Source organism: Canis lupus, chromosome 2, assembly GCF_011100685.1.
Source record: "Canis lupus familiaris isolate Mischka breed German Shepherd chromosome 2, alternate assembly UU_Cfam_GSD_1.0, whole genome shotgun sequence".
NCBI lineage: Eukaryota > Metazoa > Chordata > Mammalia > Carnivora > Canidae > Canis > Canis lupus.
The window spans coordinates 21076849-21090117 of NC_049223.1; positions in this window are offsets into that span (position 1 = coordinate 21076849).

The window sequence follows — 13269 nt, forward strand, 5'->3', positions numbered from 1 at the left end:
TAACGTTATCCCGGAAGTGACAGACACACACTTAAACTTTAAGCCCAGGCTTTCGCAGAGAAGCGGAATTATGATTATAGATAAACAGACATTCATACGTAAGTGAATCGAGTGCTGCTGGATGGCAGAAAAGTAGCTCAACACTAGAGGCCCCTCTCTCCATATCATCCCATGGCCCTTCCCAGGATCTTCGCCAGCTTCAGCGGCTTCTGGCTTGGAACAAAAAGTGAGGAGCAAAGGAAATTTGAACCAGTAAATTCTTTGCGGCATCACAAATTAGATCTTAAACATCAGGCCTGAATTGCCGAGGCTCTGGAAGAACCACAAGAAAAGTACTATTTTCTGCCCCCAAATTCTAGCCCCAGTTTAATTTTATTCTATTTATATCTGGCTCTTGAATTAGCCCATGTGACTTTATTCAGCTCTTTTTATCTCATCCCCATCTGGGAGGCAATCTGGGTTTGGTTACTAGTTTCATACTGAATTATCACTGTGGAATATAATAAGCAAGGAGTGGTGTTCCCCTGTCCCTCCTAGTGGCATGTCAAATGGCAAGACTAGAGCAGTTCGGTAATGAGTAGGATGTCCTTATTCAAGGGAAAGCTTGGATGGGGAGTACGGTATGATACCCCACAAGCAGTAGAGCACTCTTCCAGAGGGATTCTGGGGAAGAGCAAGTTTTATAGTGTTAGAAGAGGCAGTGTGGAAACAGGGCACGGTAGACTAGTGGGTCGGGGGTGTCCTCTGAAGGCTAGCAGGTCCTGTTTTCAAGGGTAGGTGAGCTAGCTGGAGCTCTGATGGAAGGTTGTGATTGGCATATGTTAGCTTCCCTTGACAGATGTTTCCTGTAAGCCAGGCTGATTTAGGTTTAGATTTGTGGTGTGGTCCAGGCCACTGGGGCAGCCTCCATTTTGTGGGTTCCAATATATGAATTAACTTTATCTCAGTTCCCCCCTTTGAGAGTATTGATCAAAATCTACGATACTAGAGCTGTTTCAAGGTATTGCTTTTTGTTGGTGTTGGAATCAGGTTGGGTCTCCAACTGGAAATCATAGATTAGGATATCAAGGTCCCAGTCCCTTCATTGCCCTTTTTTCTTTTTTATCTTGTTTTTAGCATTCTGAGTGAAGGGAGACCATTTGTCTGGTCACCAGTGGCTGCACATATGCATTTAAAGCTTTTGAGAGAACACAGTGTACCAGGGAGACTGTTAGAATGACTATAAGCAGGATAATATCCAACATTTGGAGAATGGTTGGAAGCCACGATCCCCATAACCCAGACTAACTTAGATGAAACAGATCAAAGAAAGGCCCATGGAAGGAGTCACTTTTGTAAGCCAAATGGCTTGTCCAGTGATCTTATCTAGCTGACTCTCAACTTTCCCAGAAGTGTTAATGTAAGTGTGGCAAGTCATGTTGGCCACAGCACAGACATCTCTTTGCTCAGCTAAAAGATAGTCAAAAGCTGTCCTATTATCAGGAGCAACTCTGGTCAGAGAGTGTAGGGATTTTTTTTTTTTTTGACACCTACTGCTGTAGCAGGAAATTCTGCAAAACTTTCAAGAGTTAAGAAGAGATTCCTAATCATAACCTCATGTATACTCACTCCAAGCCAGGGTAGTAGGGATCTGCCCAAAGAAGTGAATTTTGAATCATGAATGCCTCCTGACAATTCCCATTTGAGCCTGTGATGTAGGTTGAGAAGTGTAGCCCGACATGACGGTTTGGCTATGGACAGTCAGGTGTGCTGAGGTAGCACAGACCACAGCTTCCAAACATTTCCCATCTATTTAACATGGAGCTGCCCATAAATGAGGGGATACTAGCCCTCCATAGATAAAGAAAAGCCCAGGAGGAGCACAGTGGCATTACTAAAAGTGATGTCCCATGGTGGAGGCTGTTAGAATAGTGGAACACATGGCAACTAGCCAAGGCTCTGAACAGGAAAGATTATAGCCCTGGAGGCAAGTCAGATTGAAGAGTCTATAGACCACAAGATGGTATTATACCAATTTCTCTTTCTGTGGCAGAGCCAGGATGGGAAGTTTCTCAAGTTTGGAGTTTTTAATTGGAAGCAGGGGCATTGACTTGCAGGGACAGGGTTAGAGAGTCTGACACTATAGAGAGGGAGCTTAGCATCTAGCACAAGGCAAAGAGGCATTGTTTGTAGAAAAATTTGTAACGGGCAATACTAAAGGAGCCCAGTATCATGAACTCACCGGGGGGTTTGGTGGCAAACCCATCAGTCAGATAGATTTCTCCATTTCCATGAACTCCAGAAATATGAATGATAACATTATTTTCCCCACCTGCAGAAAGAGAAAGAATGGCAAAGCAGATAGCAGATACCAAGGGGGGGAGGGGTTTTGTGTTGAGAGGGGAAGGGATCAGGATTCTGGTTCTAATGTCTTGGGTACCAGCAGTCTACTTTGTGATATCAGTGGATTCTTGTCCCAGGAAGCTTGATTTTGAGGTCACTAGTGTTTGTACAGGACAGTATCATGTGGAGCCTTCTTCAGTTGTGAAATATACACCAAATTTCAACATCTTGTAATTTGGCCAGGGTGTCTGTGCTCAAGGGTTCTTGGCAAGTGTTCTTTTCATGAATCTCACTTTTGCAAAAGGATCATAGTAAAGCAATAACTGTCTGTAAATGACAAAAGACTTAAAAATGCCCATGGTTGAAAATCTAAGGAGAGTTCATTTGATAAGGAAATGTAGTTATTTCTGTGACATACAATAATTTAGGATAATAATTGGACAATGGGAGTATGGACAACTTTCTAGACTTTAACCAACTTTTGGAATTCCAATATTAGTAATATATATCCAAATACATGTAACCTAAAGTTTATCATCACTTCTTATTTGACAATGCTACCCACATAATTCAGCATACCAAATAAACCTAATTAGTTTAATGCCTCTCCTTTCCAAGATGAGAGACAAATCCTTTGAGATTTTCCAGGGATTCTCTGGGAAATCTCAAAGTTACTTTGAGTTCAGAAGACTTCATTTAGAATTTGGTTTGGAGATGTTGTCAAAATGGCTATAGGTTTGAACATTCGACTAACCAGGATCACAGATAAATAGGAAATAATACTTAATTATCTATTTCACCAAAGTGATGATGAGATGCTAAAGGCAAACACAGAAGGTTACATAATGATGAACAGAACTTAGCTCCTTTAACATCAAGAAGACTGGGTTTTCCTAAGTAATCCTACCTGATAAAGACAACAGGAAGCATAGTAAATTATTTTGGTTAAGACACAAGATCTTTGCTGTCCAAGTAGATTACTCAAAAGTTAAAAAAAAAAAAAAAAACTTTCACAATTTCTTATAAAGAACAGATCAATAGTCCAAGAAAACTTTGTTCTTTTAACAGAGAGAAAACCAAATTCCAATTTTGTTCCAGTGTACTTTTTTATATTAAAATCATTTTTTAAAGAACTTAATTAAATCCATTCCAATCTTAGCCAGGTTAACTGCACCTAAAACTCCTTTCCCAAGATTCCGCTCTCATAAATACTTTACCATTTTTTTTATATCCATTCAAGTTTGTCTTATTCCCCACCTCCCTTTCTCATTCTGGATCAATAATTTTACTTTAGCACAAAATCACACTCCCTTCCCTTTACAAAAACCACATACGTATACCTTTTACCTTTTCTTACCAAAAATACATCCTACTTTCTCTTCATAAAGTTGTTAACTTTATTATTTCTAGTAATTTAAATTATTTATATTGACTAGAATTCTTAACACTTAGAATCATTAATTTCTAGTGAAAACCAAGAAGTAAGCACTTGCGAACTGTCAAACTACAGTTCTGTGGATTGGCCAGTTTATATACATATTATAATTTCTAGAAATATATTTTTGCTTGCAGTGAATTTTTCACTGTGACACAAAACACGTTTATGAGTAGACTCAAATATTTTTAGTTCCTCTGGAAAAGGAAGCCAAAAGTAGATAAACCTATGTTGAGTAATAATGTTTCAGTATTTTATCTTTTTAGAAAGTGATCTAGATATTCAGTGAATATTCATCATTTGACCATGTGACTTTAAGGTTTCAAGTTACCATATTTTTTAAGTAGATATGCCATGACTGTAAATTATTGTTGAAAAGTTTATAAACTTGTATCTTACTTATATCTATTTAATTTACTTATTCTTAATAATTATGCTTAGATTACTCATGAGACATTAAATGGCTAAACATTTTAAGTATCTTTCTTGCCGACAAATTTTGTAGCAGAGATAACATGAGCTTATTTGACTGGTAGCAAAACCTAGGTAGAATGAAACTTTTGTGCAGAACTGTATTTAATATTGATAGTTCAAAAGAGCTACCAAGAGCTTTTGTCTTTGGGCTTTGGTCCAGTGTGGAGCCCAATGCAGGGCATAAACTCACCACCGGGAGATCAAGACCTGAGCTGAGATCAAGAGTCAGAGCTTACCTGGCTTGAGTCACCCAGGAGCCGCAAGACATGCCTGTTTTAATTAAACTGACAAACTAGCTTTTGTTTCCTGAAGGTTACCCTAAATCATGAGAACTTGAACATTTATGTTGGTTTCTAAATTTCTGAGAGTATGCTTATTTATATAAATGCTTAATTTTTTGAAGCTTATCAAATAGAATTCTTTACAAATTAATTTTGTCAGTACCAAGGTAGAAGAAAAAGCCCATACTTATAACACACATACATAGACATACATAGTATACAGACAGATAAAAACAGATCTGATAGCTTATGTTTTAAAATTTTAGCCATTGACAGTCAAGATAATGCAAAACTCACTAACTTATAAAAGAATACTTGGATCCAAACTGTGTTTCTAGCAAATGAAATAAATTAAGCTTACCTGCTCAGATGCCTTCATCTTTGGAAAGATTTTTCATTTTCCTTGTCTCCAAATTTTTTCTCTTTTTTTCTCTCTTTTTTCCTTCCCATAAGAATTACCTCCCTGAAGTTTGCATTTCAAAGAGATGGCCCTTAGTTCCCAGAGAAGACTGAGTAGAACATTTACACTGCAAATGGTCAGGAAAAGAATGCAAGTCCCTCCAAGAAGGATTTTGTTTCCTAACTTCAGAATTTTACAAACCACACCTTTATAGATGAATTGGAGAGTTTGGGGTCAAGAGAATTGGTCAAGAGGATAGGTGGGCTTTGAATTGCTTTTTGAGATGAGTTTTTGTTCCTGTAAAGGCTCAATTTATAAGATAAGAGACACTTGTTTTTAATTTCTTAGACCTAGGTTGTAACCTGAATGACCTCCCAGGCTGACCTGCCCATCCAACTACATTATCTTCAGTTTGCTTCTCCCCACCCCCCCCTTTCTGGTTTGTTTCCCTGGTGGTCTAGTGGTTAGGATTCCATGCTCTCTTTCTGGCTTGCTTCTTTATGTCTTTCTATCAGGGAGAAGATTTTCAAGTAAGATGGAAATCAAAACATTCCTATGCTCTAGATTTAGAGCTCTCTGTCTTTGGAATGTTTTTCTTTCCTTCTGGGTACATAGTTTCATTTAGCTTAGAGGAGGAAGACATAGAAAAAAGTTCCTATCAGGCTCTGAATATCAGCTTTCAATTTGGCCAATTTCTGACCACAGAGCTGCTTAAAAAATCCTTTCAAGTATCTTGTCAGGTTTCACCCAAGACAAATAGTCAATATTCCTGGCAAGATTGAACAACCCCTTGGATGCAAGAGGCATCCTCACAGAGGGTGCAAAAGATAGTACCCTCTCAGGATCCAGAGCCACTGCCAAAGATCACCTGAAGAAAGAAATATTTAGACAGTTTCCTTGAGAACTGGCAAAAGTTGAAAGGACACCAGCTACAAATGGAGTGCAACCCACATTTCTGTTTGGCCCTATCTGGCTGCAAAATGGGATGTGGGCCACATTTCTGTCTGGCCATATTTTTAGAGCCCCCAACCTGATTTTGCCAAGCCAAGTTCTCAGGACACCATTTGAGACACACGAGAAGGCAACAGTTGTCCCTGGGAGAGAAAAGATCAATAATCAGTGGGTCTAGGTTTGGAAAGGAAGGGACATGAAATTTTACCTTCCTCTTTGGGCACAGCAGAGGTTTGGGAGAGCTAATTCTGGTGAGGATTCTCACCCTGTGCCCATTTTTTCCAGTTTTCCTAGGATCTCACCTACAAGGTCTGAAGCAAGTGGGGTTTAAAGCAGAGAGTGTAGCCCTCATATCTACCAGAATTTGGTAAGGTTTTCCATTAATTTTAATTTTAATTTCCCCTTGGCGTTTAAGGGAATATCTGGTAGCAGTTGCAAGAGAATCCTTTGGAGTCCCATCAGTCTGGGAGGAGCTCATATATATGGGGGGGTCCTCCACTGAGGGCAGATATGAGGTGTCTGTAAGACTACTAACTTGGCAGACTTTTGTTTACAGTCCTGTGGTCTCTTCAGAGAAGACAGTACAGATAGAGGATTAGTAGTCCCTGAGTACTCATATAAAGGAAGATATAGGGGAGTAGCGGGGCTCATGTCAGCCTTATGGTCTTTTGTTTTAGGTACCTCTTGTGTCTTTAATTTTTCATAGCTTTTTGCAATGAGCATTTCAATGAAGCTATTTTGGCATTTTGGAGCCTTTTAGAGGCTTTTGTGTGCCAATTAGAATAGGTACCCCATTCTGTTCATTGATTTGGGAACAATGACTTTTTTTCACAATACTTAACTCAAGGAGCCATCCCTCCCATACAAAACTAATAACACCAAAATTTTACATTCTTCCATCAAATTAAAAAGATAATCAAGGTCAAATTTCAGGTCATGAAAAATACTGTAAAGACCTAATTTAGCATTTTACAGCCGGTAAGGATTTTAGTCTCTACCCAAAATCTCCTTTTATAGATAGGGGAAATGAAGCCCAGGAGAGTTCAAGGATTCCCTAAATCCATACAATCAACTGTGTTAGAAGGTTTAAAAGGTTAGAACTAAGGTGATTTAAGAACTGGGTTTCCTGATTCCTAGGAAATTGCTCTGCACTGAGCAAAAATGACTTGAGAGCTATTTGTGTGGGTTGGCTTGTAGATTCATTGTGGAACCAAGATTCTTACTGCTTTAGTACGTTTCTACTACTTTCAGCAAAAAGATGGATCAGTTTTTTAAGTCACTGGCTACTTTCTGATTCATTCTCTCAATAACTCTCTCTCTCTCTTTCTCCCTCTCTCTCTCCAGTATAAAGGAATTTTCTATCTCAATTTTAAAGCATCCCTAAACTAAGTAGGATTATTTAAGAGAAAAAGTTAGGGTAATTTACATGGTATTATTGAAAAGAAAAGGTAGAAAAACCTGTTAGTGAATAAAGTGAGCATGTAAACTGCTGAGAAATTGGACCATGTCAGTGTCAAAACAGAAGACAAGTACACAAATTCACTTGGCAAATGTAGAGAAGAAAGGACAGAAGAAGAAAGCAGAATAGAAGCCTCACAAAATATTTATCTTTCATCTTTGGTTTTTTGTTTTTAAAGACTTGATTTATTTATTCATGAGAGACACAGAGAGAGGCAGAGACACAGGCAGAGGGAGAAGCAAGCTCCCTGCAGGGAGCCCGATGCGGGACTCAATTCCTGAATCCCAGGATCATGCCCTGAGCCAAAGGCAGACGTTCCACCGCTGAGCCACTCAGGCATCCCTATCTTTCATCTTTGTTTGAAAAATGGCAAGAGGAAATTTTTAAGAAACTATCATGAAGTGAGTCAGTACATAAAGTAGGAAACAAACAACAAAATGAGCAATATTTTGATTGCAACCCACTGGGACCAGCAGGGCCAGAATATCTTTGTTGCCACAAGCATAACCACCCCTCCCTTTTAAAATTGAGGTATAATTGACATATAATATTCATTAATTTGGGGGATACAACATAATGATTCAATATTTGTATACACTGCAAAATGATCACCACAATAAGTCTAGTTAGCATCTGTCACCACACATAGTTACATTTTTTTTTTGTAATGAGCACTTTTAAGATCTACTCTCTTAGGAGCTTTCAAATAGGCAGCGAAGTATTATTAACTATAGCTGCCACGCTGCACATTACATGCCCATCACTCACTTTATAACTGGAAGTTTGTATCTTTTGACCCCCTTCATCCATTTCACCACTGGTCCTTGTCTGACAACCACTAATCCATTCTCTGCATTTATGAGCTTGGTCTTCTTTTTTTAAAGATTCTACATGTAAGTGAGATCATATGGGATTTGTCTTTGTCTGACTTATATCAGCATAATGCCTTCAAGGTCCATTCATGTCACAAATGGCAAAATTTCATTCTCATTTTACGGCTAAATATATTCAATAAGTATATTGAATAATAAATTATATATATTATATAATATTCAAAATATTGTATATATCTACTACATCTTCTTTACTCATTTATCCACTGATGGACACTTAAGCTATTTCCATGTCTTGGCTATCATAAATAATGCCGCATATATCTTTTTGACTTAGTGGTTTTGTTTTCTTTGGATAAATATCCAGAAGGGAAATTGCTGGATCATATGGAAATTCTATTTTTAATTTTCGAGGACACCTCCATACTGTTTTCCATGTGGATGCACCAATTTACATTCCCACCAACAGTGCACAGGGGTTTCCTTTTCTTTCCATCCTTGCCAACACTTATTTCTTGTCTTTTTGATTATATCCATTCTAATAGGTATGGGGTGATATCTTATTGTGGTTTTGATTTGCTTTTCTTTGATGATAAGTGATTTTGAGCATCTTTTCAAGTGCCTGCTGACCATCTGGATGTCTTTTTTTGGAATAAAGTCTATTCAGATCCTCTGCCTATTTTTAAATGGGATTATTTGGTTGGGTTTTTTTTTTTTGATATTGAATTGTATGATTTTTAAAATATATTTTGGATATTAACCCTTATCAGATACGTAACTTGCAAATATTTTCTCTCATTTAATAGGTTTCAAGTGCACCTCTTAAATGAATAATCTTGTCTAGTTGGAATATTTCCTGTAATAGCCATTGTAATTCTACGTTGTTTTAATAAGATTTTGCCATTTTTGTAGACATCTATAGCTTCCAGGACCACAGTTCTTAGACTAAAATAAGCAGTTGTATTCAAAGGTGGCACGTTTAATTCTTTGAAACTTGGGGATCTCATTTCTTTAGCCAAGCCTTAGGTCTCTTGGAGCCAAATTAATATGTAAGGGAATATGCCCCTGAGTTAGAGATTTTGTGGCGTTTTACAGTATACTTTTTTTGCACAGAGATTTTCTTGAGAATTGGCAGATGACCTACTGTCCATCTAACCCATTTCATGAGCAATTTATCCTAGCACAGGAGTTGGGTCGTGAGCACTCTAACAGCTTTTAAGTGCTTGACCCATGCCCATCAATTTTGTAGCTTTGGCTCTCAGACTCCCATGAACAACAGATCTATGATGTCCTTCATGAGATTTCTTTATAATGGTAGAGTCCTAATGGCTATTAATAGTCCTGATTTAGGCCTACTTAGATTTTGATGTGGTCAAAGAAATCCAAGTTTCTCCTCTAAATTTATTTCTCCAAATCCCCAGCAGTCTATGCTGTGGACTTACCTCAAAGCTCTGGGAGTCTTCTGATAGCTGCCATCTTATTTTCTTAGACTGAGGGGTACCCATTATTTTCCTTGTTGAAATAATCCTCCTAATTCAACTAGATTTACTGTTTCTGGCTGCTGGTGCCCAGTTTCTGAGATCTGTCAGGACCCCTGAAGGCACTTACCTTGTAGATGAGCTTCGACACAAACCCAAATGCTGTGAGTTCACTAAGTCTCTCCTGGAAAATCTGGAGTTAGAAGGATTAAGACAAACTCAAGGAGCTCAGAATACAAAATAGAGTTTGATCCGAGAGAAGCTTTGGGAGATCCCAGAGAGCAGCCTAAAAGGCAGAGAATCACAAGGGCTTTGTAGGTACCCTCACCTGGACCTAGGAGCGGTCCCTGGGATCTTCAGCAGCTGTTTCTGGGTCCCATCTTGTGACCAAAACTGTCCAATGACAAAACTAAAACAATTAGTAAGGAGTTTGATGTCCTTTATTTGAAGGAAAACAACCCAGGGATGAGGGATTCTGGGCAAGAACAAGTTTTATAAAGTGTTAGAAAAGGCAGCATGGAGACAGGACATGACTGGCTAACAGGTTCTGTTTTCTCCAGTAAGATGAGCTAGCTGAAGGCCAGGCGGAGGATTAAGACTGATGCACTTCTCGTTCCTTGACAGGTGTTTCCCATAAGTGCAAGCTGCCTTGGCTTTATGTGTTTGTGACGTGGGCCAGGCCACTGGCAGGGTGCGGGAATGGGGGGGCTCCCTTTTGTGGGTCCCAATATCTAAGCTAGCTCTCACACATGAAGGAAATGGGAATAAACTCAAGTACCAGGGTTTCAGAGCTCAGGCTGTGCCTTCTCCAGGATGGCTTCACACCTCAAGGGTCAAGGCTCCGCTCACCCGCAGAGCACCTTCATTTTTCACATGCAGCCAGAAGTAATGTGGGGGGTGGGGGTGGCTCTAGGTGGGCACGTTATTCTTTCCATCGGGATCAATAGCTCATAACCAGAAATCAGTAGAGGAACCCATGGAAAGGGTAAACACTGCTTTGAAATGAGAAACACATTTTAACTTCTGTTACAAAATAATAGAAAGCTGACTTTCAAGCACATAAGAAAATTAAGTTTCAGCTTTTCGTCACGGCACTGATAGAGTTGTGAAGAAGAGGAGGCAAAAGGTGAAGGGTTTCCTGTAAGCTCCTTGTGGCTAAAGAAAATGTAGCCTTTTCAGAACTCATTTTGTATGATCTCCAACACTGCAGGCCCAGGAAAGGGCCTCCCCCCTTCTCTGTATCACAAGGGCCCCCCACCCCCTCCGCTGTAGGCACCTGCGCCTTGGCACTGTACGTCCCTGTGATGCACCTGGGCAGAGCGCAGGACAGGGGAGGAGGTTAGGGCAGCCCTGCATGCAGGCTCTGGGCAATCTGATCATGGAATTCTGGGCTCTAGAAGTGGGAGGTGATCTGATATCTGGTTGTTGATGTTGGGGGATATCCTCTCAGCCTTATGAACTCCTATCTCTAGCTGGAGACTGACCAGCTCAAAGCCCAGGGCCGGGACCCTGGTTGTCCCGGGGGTATTAAGAGTGATTTCAAAGTCTCCATTCTTGGATCCTTGGTTTTCTGGTTCTATGTTCAGTGCCCCCTGAGCTCAAGCCTTCTCCCCTCAAGACCAGGGACTATCCCATCACTAACCTAACTGCTTCCAGTAGTTAAACTCTTAAAGATTTACCAAATCCAATGGCTTTGGACTTGGCACAAAATGTGTATAGCAGAGGAAATTTTAACCAGATGAGATGGGATTGGAAGTGGTAGACAATTATACAACTTACAGTGCAATTCTACATCCAGGCGAAACTCATTTTATTGCCCTTTGCAGATATAGGTAGGGGCAAGCACAGTGCCCTCTGAAGATGGACCACTTTGGCAGGAACATTATTTTGAGTTACAAAGCAATCAAACCCCAATAGATTCAGGAAAAGTTCTTTGCCTCCCCTACAACTGCCTAAAAAGAATTTACATAGTGGACCTGCTCCAGGAAGGGGGCTGTCACCATAGAGAACTACATTATGACAGGAACCTAGTGTTCAGTCAGAACCCTCTCTTCGTCCCATGGTTTCTGAGTGGCCCAGCAAGCATCTTCCTGTGAGTCACACTTCTTTCCTCTGAAGTCCCAGACCCCTACCCTCTTCTTAGTTCAGGATGACTCAAATACCTCATTTTGCCTGGCTGTCTTTGGAATTCCCACACCTGTGTGGGTTCCCCGTATGCTGTGAAATTTGATCTTCTCCTGCTAATCTGTCCCATGCCAATTTGATTCTTAGTCCAGCTAGAAGGACCTTGGAGGGGACAGATATCTTGCTCTCTGACACAGATACTGTCTCTTTTTTTTTTTTTTTTAACTAACTGAAGGTTCGTGGCAACCCCACATTGAGTGAATTTATTCGTGCCATCTTTCCAACAGCATTTGCTCAATTTGTGTCTATATGTCACATTTTAGGAATTCTCACAGTATTTCAAACTTTTTCGTTATTACACTTGTTACGGTGATCTGTAATTAGTAATTACTAATCACTGGCTGAAAGCGTAGATGAAGGTTAACATTTTTTAACAATAGAACATCTTTTTAAAAAAGATTTTATTAAAAAAAATAAAATAAAAAAGATTTTATTTATTTATTTGAGAGAGAGAGAGAGCACACGAGCAGGAGGTGGGCAGAAAGAGAAGCAGACCCCCCACTAAGCAGGGAGCCCGATGGGGCTCAACCCCAGGACCCCAGGATCATGACCTGAGCCGAAGACAGATGCTTCACCGCCTGAGCCACCCAGGTGCACTATAAAATATCTTTAAAATTAACGTACGCACATTGTTCTTTTAGACACAATGCTATTGCACAATTAGTAAACTACAGTATAGTGTCAACATAACTTTTATGTGCACTGGGAAACCAAAAAATTCATCGAACTTCATTGCAATACTTGCTTTGTGGCAGTGGTCTGGCAGGGCACCGCGGCATCTCCAAGGGGTGCCTGTACGCCTCCAGTGCCCGGGTTTGCTCCAAGGTGGTTCCTGACTACTTTCAGGATGGGCTACACCCGGGGAATGCCGAGGGCCTGGAAGTGGGTTTTAGAACCTAAGGCCAAACGCCCTTTGCCGGGAGTTCACAAAGCGGGGAGGTGGGGGTGATGCCCCAGTCGCGCCTCCCGTTGGGAATGACGCTACAGACATTTCTGACGCCTCAGTTTCAAAGGCCATGTGTCAGGTTACAGACACATTAGTTTGCCACCCTGGAACTCTGCTTGGGGTTTGGCAGAGCCTCTTAGCTGGCTGTGACCCGGCCGCAAACTGGTAGGAATTAATGTGTTTCACATGTTGTTGGCAACTCTGAGCCCTCCTACAGTAGTGAAATAACTCAGGAAATTCTTTTGCTGACTCCTTACGGTTTTTATTTTCCCCCCCAGAGACACAACTCAGAGGCCTCTGTGATTTCCAAATCAATGAGCAGGAACACCTGTGAATCACTAATGGCATGAAACTTTGGGGAAAGAGCTCCAAACCTGACAGTGGCCTTCTGATTTATGTAGGGAGAGGCAGTGTGCAAGTGTGTATCCAGAGCGGATTTTCCCAGCATCTTGTACCTTGTTTGGTTATGAACATGTACAACCTCCTCTGAGGTGCACAGACTGAAA